Source organism: Triticum urartu, chromosome 6 (genome assembly GCF_003073215.2).
Source record: "Triticum urartu cultivar G1812 chromosome 6, Tu2.1, whole genome shotgun sequence".
Lineage (NCBI taxonomy): Eukaryota > Viridiplantae > Streptophyta > Magnoliopsida > Poales > Poaceae > Triticum > Triticum urartu.
In genome coordinates this window covers 531,826,407-531,838,347 of record NC_053027.1, presented here as the reverse complement: position 1 = coordinate 531,838,347, position 11,941 = coordinate 531,826,407, and the positions used below count along the sequence as shown (strand labels likewise).

General features: G+C 40.9%; 2 long non-coding RNA genes across 2 annotated transcripts; both read left to right on the top strand.

The window, feature by feature from the left end:
• Nucleotides 1-2,774: 2,774 nt before the first annotated feature.
• LOC125512704 lies at nt 2,775-3,270 on the top strand. Its single transcript, XR_007285491.1, has 2 exons — nt 2,775-2,900; nt 3,028-3,270. It is a non-coding gene; the product is annotated as an uncharacterized LOC125512704 (long non-coding RNA).
• A 2,652-nt stretch (nt 3,271-5,922) lies between these two features.
• On the top strand, nt 5,923-6,426 carry LOC125512703. The gene is made up of 2 exons (XR_007285490.1): nt 5,923-6,056; nt 6,184-6,426. It is a non-coding gene; the product is annotated as an uncharacterized LOC125512703 (long non-coding RNA).
• The last annotated feature ends 5,515 nt before the right edge of the window (nt 6,427-11,941 follow it).

Genomic DNA, 11,941 nt, shown 5'->3' with positions numbered 1-11,941 from the left:
AGTTCGGTTCCATATTAAAATGAGAGCCACAAAGTTTCTTAGCTTATGCAATGCAATGTTGTATACTGATGCCAATAATTGAATAAACTTATATTTTCTAATAAACATTGGTATTAGAGGCATCAATCTTATTGGATTGCCATGGAACATTTTGATGAAGGAAGACTGACCACATATGATGTGTTTGTTACACCCATACATGTAGATGGGGCCTGTTGGGAATATGAGCAGTTTACCATATGATTTAATCCATAAAAATAGTAGATAAAACTTGACCATAATAGTAAAGATTAAACTAGACATGTAGTCTATCAGAGAGTGAGAAAATAACATATGTACTAGTGAATTTGAACATGGCATATCTAGTCCAATTGCTAGAACATGAAATTGAACTAAAATTAGGAAAAACATATTAAATAGAGGAGAAGTGAACACGTCCTAGACAGGAGCAGGGGCGGCGCCATTCGTGATGCTGTCGCCCTTGTTACCGAAGAGGTTGCCGATGTCCTAAAAGAAGTCATCATTGGGGGAAGTGTCTTCGACGTCTGTAGCGACCTCTGGGGTGGAGAAGCCAGTAGTCGCATAGAGCGCTTCCCAAACACCTTATTTCCCTTCACCCGTGCATGACTCAATGTCGCGTGGTTCCGGAGGCCTACTGTCCCTATCGGCGGTGCACGCCATAAGCCGGGATGGGGAAGAACCTGGTAGCGTAGTGCTCTGGAACTTGGTAGTAGGAGGCAAGTGGTGCTCTGTTTCTGTGTGTCTATGGAGAGGAGAGACCTCTATTTTATAAGCACAGAAAGAGGCGGCCGGTAGGCTGCGACGGGAAATGAAACAAAGAGACGGGAGACGGAGACGTAGCAGCCAAAGCCGAACAAAACTCGTAACCAATCTCCACTAACTACATCAGCAAAACGCTTCAGCTTCATGCATGCTCTAGGCATTCCCGCAGCCCCTGGCGCGACACAGTGTGTCGTGATGAGGCGAGGCGAGGCGAGGCGGGCGGCAAAGGAGGAGCGTGTGAGAACCTCTCTTTTTATCATGCTCATACAAGTGGGGAAAGAGCTCACCTTATGTGGAGGTGTAACTCTCTCTCAACTAGCAATGTGGGACTAAATTTTAGTCCCACCTCTTGACATGCGTGAATGGTCCAAGCTAGCCTCTAGGATTATTATGTATTTCTGAAATATTTATTGGGCAGGTCCAATATGCACCAGTAGAAAAAGTCCCATTTGTCCCGGTTCATAAGGCCCACTTCTCCCGGTTCGGGAACCGGGACTATAGGGTCGGTACTAAAGCCTAATACCTTTAGTCCCGGTTCGGCTACCGAGACTATAGGGTCGATACTATATCCAATCTTTGAACTTGTCACGACTTTTGCATCGGGGCTCTGTTTTAGACCATCTTCATATCCATTTTGATCTTCTGGAAGAGATCCATCCCATAGTGACTTCAATAATAAGTCTGAATTAATCGTGACATAGTTCAAGCTACTCTTTATGATCGTGCCACTTTTCAGCGTCAACGGGTTACAATGTTTTTAAATTAAAGATGCAAATAGTTGAAAAGTATTGCACCACTCAAGTGTACCAAGTTACAAAACCGGAGATTTTTTTTAGCACTATCTGAGATAGCAACACTAAGTATTAATACCCCAGTATCACATTCCATATAGAAGAGCAGCAGTATGTGCACCTAGTGAACATAAGTCATACAACTTGGTTCAGGCTCCATTCTACTTCAGATGACATACATCAACTCAAGCATAAAGTACTACAAATCCTACTTTAACTAAGGAATAATAAGATGTGCATAAGCATGAAACCATGTAATCAGTTTACAATTATGCAAGACCCACAAGAAAGATCTTGGTTGTTGTGTCCTTCCATTTGTTCAATAAAATGGGAGACATTTGTATAATACCCTGAAGCATGAAACATTAATGATCAATTATTATAGCCGGTTATAAGCATAACGGGAAAAACTCTGAAATGTTTACTACAATGGTGTTGCTACTGACGGGCTGCATACTCGTCAGTAAGTACAAGCTTACGTTTTTCCAAGCATTTATTTATTGTTGATAGAATATAAATGCAAAATGTATAACAATGTATAATACAAATGAAGCGAAAATAAGCAATATCAATAATTATACATGCCACCATATAATAGAGGTCAATAAATGCCGCAAAAACAATATCAATAATTATAACATATACAAACGATTGCATGATATTTATAAAGATTCAGTAAGATACATCAACATTAATTTAGCAGAAAAAGTGCAATATTGATACCTAATATTCATGAGTATGGAGTACTCCAGCAATATATATTTTTGATATCTTGTATATGCAAGGTTCATCAATGCATAAGATTTGATTGTGCAAGCCTCTGTATATACTAAAACAATATACCACACAAAAAATAATGTAAAATAAATGTAAGATATACTTACATAAGTGTGGATGATACAAAATAGCCAACAAGATCGGTATGGGTACTATTTTATAATGGAGACATAAATGTAGTGCCGGTACCTAAAGATTTTATTTTGGCTCAATATGTTATCTTCAACATTAAATGCTATAATGATGAAATATATATATTTTTCCAAAACAAAATCTTTGGTATTTATGTAAAACTAGCAAGATACGCTGATACTAATTAGGGAAGGTACATAAATGCATGAAACCAACCAATTGATATCTAAGATTTTATTGTGCGTCTATATAAACACCTGTAAAGGAGCATGGAAACGAAAAACAAAGATCGAACATAAGTCACATTTTTCCTCATGGCACTCATCAAGAGAAACACAAGGATTGTCATGTACAACATAGCTGTTGCCTTATTGGTCATTGTGTTCAAGTTCTCAACGTTGCCGTCCTGCCAAGCAAGTAAGCAACATTATTTATATTTTACATGCTATTTCCAAATGTTGAAATTAATTAATCTATGAGCAAATATTTTTGTTTTATAGACTGTATTACTAATTTTTTTATTATGTGATGTATTGCATTGTAGTTCAACGACGCTCATGCAGAGATTTAGCGGGTTGCACTCATGAGTCTTGCCAGAGTGACTGCTTAGAAAGAGGCTTTCGCCCACCTTATCAATTGGAATGCGAAACCAACCAGCATCATCTTCAGTGCTGCTGTAGACAGTTCGGTTCCATATTAAAATGAGAGCCACAAAGTTTCTTAGCTTATGCAATGCAATGCTGTATACTGATGCCAATAATTGAATAAACTTATATTTTCTGATAAACATAGGTATTAGAGGCATCAATCTCATTGGATTGCCATGGAACATTTTGATGAAGGAAGACTGGCCACATAGGATGTGTTTGTTACACCCATACATGTACATGGGGCGTGTTGGAAATATGAGCAGTTTACCATGTGATTTAATCCATAAAAATAGTAGATAAAACATGACCATAATAGTAAAGATTAAACTAGACATGTAGTCTATCAGAGAGTGAGAAAATAACATATGTAGTAGTGAATTTGAACATGGCATATGTATTCCAATTGCTAGAACATGAAATTGAACTAAAATTAGGATAAAAACATATTAAATAGAGGAGAAGTGAACATGTCCTAGACAGGAGCAGGGGTGGCGCCATTCGTGATGTTGTCGCCCTTGTTACCGAAGAGGTTGCCGATGTCCTAAAAGAAGTCATCATTGGGGAAAGTGTCTTTGACATCTGTAGCGACATCTGGGGTGGAGAAGCCAGTAGTCGCACAGAGCGCTCCCCAAACACCTTATTTCCCTTCACCCGTGCATGACTCAATGTCGCGTGGTTCCGGAGGCCTACTCTCCCTATTGGCGATGCACGCCATAAGCCGGGATGGGGAAGAACCTGGTAGCGCACTGCTCTGGAACATGGTAGTAGGAGGCAAGTGGTGCTCTGTTTCTGTGTGTCCATGGAGAGGAGATACCTCTATTTTATAAGCACAGAAAGAGGAAGCAAATAGGCTGTGACAGGAAATGAAACAAAGAGACAGGAGACGGAGACGTAGTAGCCAAAGCTGAACAAACCTCGTAACCAATCTCCACTAACTACATCAGCAAAACACCTCAGCTTCATGCATGCTCTAGGCATTCCCACAGCCCGTGGCACGACGCAGTGTGTCGTGATGAGGCGAGGCGGGCGGCAGGGGAGGAGCATGTGAGAATCTCTCTTTTTATCATGCTCATACAAGTGGGGAAAGAGCTCACCTTATGTGGAGGTGTAACTCTCTCTCAACTAGCAATGTGGGACTAAATTTTAGTCCCACCTCTTAACATGCGTGAATGGTCCAAGCTAGCCTCTAGGATTATTATGAATTTCTGAAATATTTATTGGGTAGGTCCAGTATGCACTAGTAGAAAAAGGCCCGTTTGTCCCGGTTCATAACGCCCATTTGTCCCGGTTCGGGAACCGGGACTATAGGGTCGGTACTAAAGCGTAATACCTTTAGTCCCGGTTCGCCTACCGAGATAGTAGGGTCGATACTATATCCAATCTTTGAACTTGTCACAACTTTTGCATCGGGGCTCTGTTTTAGACCATCTTCATATCCATTTTGATCTTCTCGAAGAGATCCATCCCATAGTGACTTCAACAATAAGTCTGAATTAATCTTGACATAGTTCAAGCTACTCTTTATGATCGTGCCACTTTTCAGCGTCAACGGGTTACAATGTTTTTAAATGAAAGGTGCAAATAGTTGAAAAGTATTGCACCACTCGAGCGTACCAAGTTACAAAACCGGAGACTTTTTTTTAGCAATATCTGAGATAGCAACACTAAGTATTAATACCCCAGTATCACATTCCATATAGAAGAGCAGCAGTATGTGCACCTAGTGAAAATGAGTCATACAATTTGGTTCAGGCTCCATTCTGCTTCAGATGACATACATCAACTCAAGCATAAAGTACCGCAAATCCTACGTTAACTAAGGAATAATAAGATGTGCATAAGCATGAAACCATGTAATCAGTTTACAATTATGCAAGACCCACAAGAAAGATCTTGGTCGTTGTGCCCTTCCATTTGTTCAATAAAATGGGAGACATTTGTATAAATACCCTGAAGCATGAAACATCAAAGATCAATTATTATAGCCGGTTATAAGCATAACGAGAAAAACTCTGAAATGTTTACTACAATGGTGTTGCTACTAATGGGCTACATACTCGTCAGTAAGTACAAGCTTACGTTTGTCCAAGCATTTATTTATTGTTGATTGAATATAAATGCAAAATTTATAGCAATGTATAATACAAATGAAGCGAAAAGACGCAATATCAATAATTTTGCATGCCACCATATAATAGAGGTCAATAAATGCCGCAAAAAATATCAATAATCATAACATATACAAATGATTGCATGATATTTATTAAGATTCAATAAGATACATCAACATTAATTTAGCAGAAAAAGTGCAATATTGATAACTAATATTCATGAGTATGGAGTACTCCAGCAATATTTATTTTTGAGATCAAGTATATGCAATATTCATCAATGCATATGATTTGATTGTGCAAGCCTCTGTATATACTAAAACTATATACCACACAAAAAATAATGTAAAATAAATGTAAGATATAGTTACATAAGTGTGGATGATACAAAATAGCCAACAAGATCGGTATGGATACTATTTTATAATGGAGACATAAATGCAGTGCCGATACCTAAAGATTTTATTTTGGCTCAATATGTTATCTTCAACATTAAATGCCATAATGATGAAACATATATTTTTTGTGAAATAAAATCTTTGGTATTTATGTAAAACTAGCAAAATATGCTGATACTAATTAGGGGAGGTACATAAATGCATGAAATGAACCAACTGATATCTAAGATTTTATTGTGCGTCTATATAAACACCTGTAAAGGAGCTTGGAAATGAAAAACAAAGATCGAACATAAGTCACATTTTTCCTCATGGCACTCATCAAGAGAAACACAAGGATTGTCATGTACAACATAGCTGTTGCCTTATTGGTCATTGTGTTCATGTTCTCAACGTTGCCGTCCTGCCAAGCAAGTGAGCAACATTATTTATATTTTACATGCTATTTCCAAATGTTGAAATTAATTAATCTATGAGCAAATATTTTTGTTTTATAGACTGTATTACTAATTTTTTTATTATGTGATGTATTGCATTGTAGTTCAACGACGCTCATGCAGAGATTTAGCGGGTTGCACTCATGAGTCTTGCCAGAGTGACTGCTTAGAAAGAGGCTTTCGCCCACCTTATCAATTGGAATGCGAAACCAACCAGCATCATCTTCAGTGCTGCTGTAGACAGTTCGGTTCCATATTAAAATGAGAGCCACAAAGTTTCTTAGCTTATGCAATGCAATGCTGTATACCGATGCCAATAATTGAATAAACTTGTATTTTCTGATAAACATAGGTATTAGAGGCATCAATCTCATTGGATTGCCATGGAACATTTTGATGAAGGAAGACTGGCCACATAGGATGTGTTTGTTACACCCATACATGTACATGGGGCGTGTTGGAAATATGAGCAGTTTACCATGTGATTTAATCCATAAAAATAGTAGATAAAACATGACCATAATAGTAAAGATTAAACTAGACATGTAGTCTATCAGAGAGTGAGAAAATAACATATGTAGTAGTGAATTTGAACATGGCATATGTAGTCCAATTGCTAGAACATGAAATTGAACTAAAATTAGGATAAAAACATATTAAATAGAGGAGAAGTGAACATGTCCTAGACAGGAGCAGGGGCGGCGCCATTCGTGATGTTGTCGCCCTTGTTATCGAAGAGGTTGCCGATGTCCTAAAAGAAGTCATCACTGGGGAAAGTGTCTTTGACATCTGTAGCGACATCTGGGGTGGAGAAGCCAGTAGTCGCACAGAGTGCTCCCCAAACACCTTATTTCCCTTCACCCGTACATTACTCGATGTCGCGTGGTCCGGGAGGCCTACCGTCCCTATCGGCGGTGCAGCCGTAAGCTGGGATGGGGAAGAACCTAGTAGCGCAGTGCTCTGGAACTTGGTAGCAGGAGGCAAGTGGTGCTCTGTTTCTATGTGTCTATGGAGAGGAGATACCTCTATTTTATAAGCACAAAAAGAGGAGGCAAATAGGCTGCGATGGGAAATGAAACAAAGAGACAGGAGACGGAGACGTAGCAGCCAAAGCCGAACAAACCTCGCAACCAATCTCCACTAACTACAACAGCAAAACACTTCTGCTTTATGCATGCTCTAGACGTTCCCGCAGCCCGTGGCGCGACGCAGTGTGTCGTGATGAGGCGAGGCGAGGCGAGGCGGGCGGCAGAGGAGGAGCGCGTGAGAACCTCTCTTTTTATCATGCTCATACAAGTGCAGAAGGAGCTCACCTGATGAGGAGGTGTAACTCTTTCTCAACTAGGAATGTGGGTCTAAACTTTAGTCCCACCTCTTGACATGCGTGAATGGTCCAAGTTAGCCTCTAGGATTTATTATGAATTTCTAAAATATTTATTGGGCAGGTCTAATATGCACTAGTAGAAAAAGGCCCATTTGTCCCGGTTCATAAGGCCCATTTTTCCCAGTTCGGGAACTGGGACTATAGGGTCGGTACTAAAGCCCAATACCTTTACACTAGTGCAGAACCGGGCAATAGCATCGGTTCGTAAGGGCCTTTAGTGCCGGTTATGGAACCGGCACTTGGGTGTGGGCACTAAAGGCCCCCCCCTTTAGTACCGGTTCGGCATGAACCGACGCTAAAGTGCCACCACGTGGCGTGAGCTCGCGCCCTGGTATGGGGGACCAACCGGTACTAAAGGTTTTTTTTGATTTTTTTTTGAAAATTTTGGAAAATTTTTTGATTTTTTGATTTTTAATTTTTCTGAATTATTTGATGATTTAGTCTCTAATCACCTCTCTTAACTGCTCAAGTGTGGATCACTCATTCCAAATCATCCCGACCGGTCACCCATCCCTCTCACTACTCCAGCCCGAGCACGCTTAACTTTCAGGTTCTATTCTCCTTCGTTTCCGAGTCTACACTTGTTGTTTTCCTGACAATAGTAAGATGTCAATCCTATTAACCCTCAGGAGTTTAGCTTGAGCATGAAGTCACACATTTCACCGTTTGAGTTTGAAACTATTATTCTAAAAAACAGTAATTATTTAGTAACGCTAATATTTCTTGAATAAGTTTGACCACAGTTTGATCATAGTTTGACCAGATTTGACCAAAATTCAAAAAATTGAAATAATTATTTAGTAACACTAATATTCTTGAATAATTATGTAGTAACACTAATATTTCTTGAATAAGTAGTTTGACCATAGTTTGACCACAGTTTGACCAGATTTGAACAAAATTCAAAAAAACTGAGATACTTATTTAGTAACACTAATATTATTGCGTAATTATTTAGTAACACTCTATATTTCTTGAATCAGTTGTTTGACCGGTTTGACAAGATTTAACCAAAATTCAAAAAAACATAAATTAGAGCATATCTTTTTTTCCTTTTACAATTTGTCATTTCAAAAATTGTCCTAAACCCTAAACCCGGGACTTAAAACGTCGGAAACTCTATGCTAAACAGTAAAAACTAAGGGTTTAGACCATAAAACCTAACCCTAAACGCTGAAATCTAAACCCTAGCACTAAACGCTAAAAACGTCCTAAAAAACGTCTAAAACGCCCAAAAACTCTATTTTCCCTTTGGAATTTTGTGATTTTAAAAAATTGTCGAAACGGAAAACTGGTACCCTCTACTATAATCCACCTCGGTAATATCGTAGCGGTGCTTAGGTGAAGCCCTATTCCGGTAGCAACATCATCACCGTCATCACGCCGTCGTGCTGATGAAACTCTCCCTCGAAGCTCTACTAGATCATGAGTTCGCGGGACGTCACTGAGCTGAACGTGTGTAGATCGCGGAGGTGCCGTATCTTCTGTACTAGATCGATCGATCGTGAAGACACACGACTACATCAACCGCGTTGTCATAACGCTTCCGCTTATGGTCTACGAGGGTACGTAGACGATACTCTCCCCTCTCATTGCGATGCATCACCACGATCTTGCGTGTGCGTAGGAATTTTTTTGAAATTACTACGTTCCCCAACAGAGGGACTTTTGTCCCGGTTGGTATCACCAACCGAGACCAAAAGGCATCCACGCGTTAGCTGTTCAGGGGCTGGGGTTTTGTTTTTTCGGAAGGGGGATGGGGTTTGGGGGTTTTGGGGGTTTTGTAGGGTTAATTTAGGGGTTTCATATGTTCTGTTAGCTAGCTAATAGAGAGAAGTGTCCTCTCTTATCTTCGTGCTTGGTCGATGCTACGTACTATACGTATAGAGAGGACTCGACACGCTAGCTAGTAAGCAAATGAAGGAAACCATTAAGTACAGAAGATCGTCATGAACATATACAGAGAGAAGTGATCGACCTCTCCTTCTCCGAGAGATTGGTCGAACAACAAGTTTTCGTATATCTATCTGATGCTATTGGCTACATATATACAATATAAGATCTCTTACAATCCCCTAACATCTGAACTCAAGCTCCACATGGTATTCTCCGGCTTTATTGATGACGTGGTCAAGAAAGAATCCCGCCAATTCCTCTTGAATTGCTCGTATGCGATCTTGTGGTAGGAGTTCATTCCGCATCTCCCACGTCTAATTTGAAGAAGAGGGTCAATACATATATATGAATGAAAGTCAATACAAATGATGGTGTAATAAAATGAAATTGTGAATATTATTGCTTACGCACTTCAAATTGTCTTTTAGAGTAGCCCCGCTTATTTTTGCAAGTCGCATTGTAGATGAACTCGCAAACATAGTATCGACAATAATTATTCCTGGGTTCCTGCCACTAGCACTTTACGAGAAATAGAGGTCAATCAAACTGATAATGAAGGATTCTAAATGGTATTGATGAAAGTAGCTAGAATCAATGGGAGATGCACGGGACAGTAGTACTTACTTTTGGGTGTGTAAATCGCAGCTCCCCCGGCAATCCCGAAGCTTGTGCGGTGAATACTTTCCAAACACTATGAGACAAAGAAAACAATTACTTGATATCAGGAAATGAACAAAGTTGCGGATATGGTGCGATAATGATCGATTGAACTTACTTCTCGAGCATTTTAGTCATGTCCGCATACTCCTCGAGATTTTTTCGTCTCGAGTCTAAGACGGTTACTAGTCCCTGCTCAAGCTTAATCTCTAGGAGAATATAGTGGAAGTTGCGCACACATGCATAACCCATCAATTACATTACTATAACCTCGAGTAATAATGGAAACCGAATATGCACAAGAGAGTAACACTGACTTGAAGTTGTAAGGAAAGAGTATTTCATCTTTGTTTTGATTTTGAACCAACGATGGTAGCAAGTTGGCCTCGGTTTGTTTAGCATCATATTTAACCATCCATTCATCTATGAGATTTGTGTTAATGAACCCAATATCATAGATTTTTGCCTTTCTGCATTCGATGATCTTCAATCTGCATAATATAGTGAGGATAATTATATATACATAGAATGAAAGAGCTGAGCTATATATAGAGACTTAATTACAGAAGTAGTACTTACAGACAGTAGCAAGTGAGGATTATTTCATAGAGGGCCTTTTGATTGAAAAACTGGAAGAACTCCTCAAATGGAACAGACAATAGATCAATTCCAACGAGGTCGTGCTCCTCTTTAACTCTCACCATCAAAGTATCCTTCCCAGACTCGCTGCATGTATTCATGTACCACTCATGGAATATTCGCATCATCGTTGTTAGAGGAGGATGACCAGGTTTGATGAGAGGCTTCCCGTACTGGTATTTGAAATTGTCCACCTCCATTGTATCACAATGTGCATCATTGGGCAGGTAATCTCCAGGATTGGTACCGGGCAGCATCCTCGGATGATTAGCGACGATATTGCTAGACACCTTGAGCGGGGGGCACGATTGGTTCGCTTGTTTGCCGAACTGGGGAATTTTTTTCCCACTTCTTCGTTCTGCTAACCTTCAATCACTGCAAGTACTTCCCGACTGCTTTGCTTTGATATATGACCTTTCAATAACGTGCTCATCATCCGACAGTGTGCTGAACTTTCACGGGATCTATCTTCTCCTCCGGAGGTGGATGCCTTGCGTTTCAAAGAAGTCCCTCACTTGGGCTTGACAGATCTCTGTGTTTTCCTTCTCGGTCATCTCGTATGGTAACTTCTCTACAGGCTTGACAGATATGTTGAATCTATATTGCCTCCCGCCTCTGGCTGTACTGCTAGATGCCGGAGCAGCCGAAGCGGCGGCGGCTGTCTTCCTTCATTGCTTACGAGGTAGAGAAGGAGGCAGAGTGCTACAACATGCCGGAGCAGCCGGAGCGGCGGCGGCTGTCTTCCGCTGTTGCTGACGAGGCGGAGGAGGAGGCGGGCTGCTCAGACACGCCGGAGGAGGAGGAGAAGGACGCGGTGCCGCCACGCATTGGAGCAACCAGAGAAGGAGGCGGAGTGCCCTGATCACTCACCGGAGGAGGAGGCAGAGGAGGAGGCGGAGTGCCCTGACTCGTCGGAGGAGGAGGAGGAGGCGGAGGCGTCAAGTTAGGAAGGTTGATAAGCTCCTCCGCCATATACATGGAGTCCTCAGAGCAAGACCCAGCCGAGTCTCCCCTTCACCGGTAGGGTCGTCAAGCTTGAGCTCCTCAAATCCCTCCATTATTTCATCCACCATCACAACAACATATCCTTATGGAATCGGAAGGCAGTGAAAAGTTGCACCGGGTTCAGGAGGTGCAATAGAGCCGACGGCTGCCTTGACTTTGAAGTTCTGCCATTGCGTCATAAGGTGGCAATCTTGAGTCTCCATGATAGCATCCATGGGGTAGCTAGCAGCAGCCGTGAAGTCAGGCTGCTGAAGGAGATCGGTGGAAGCAAAGCTGCTTCT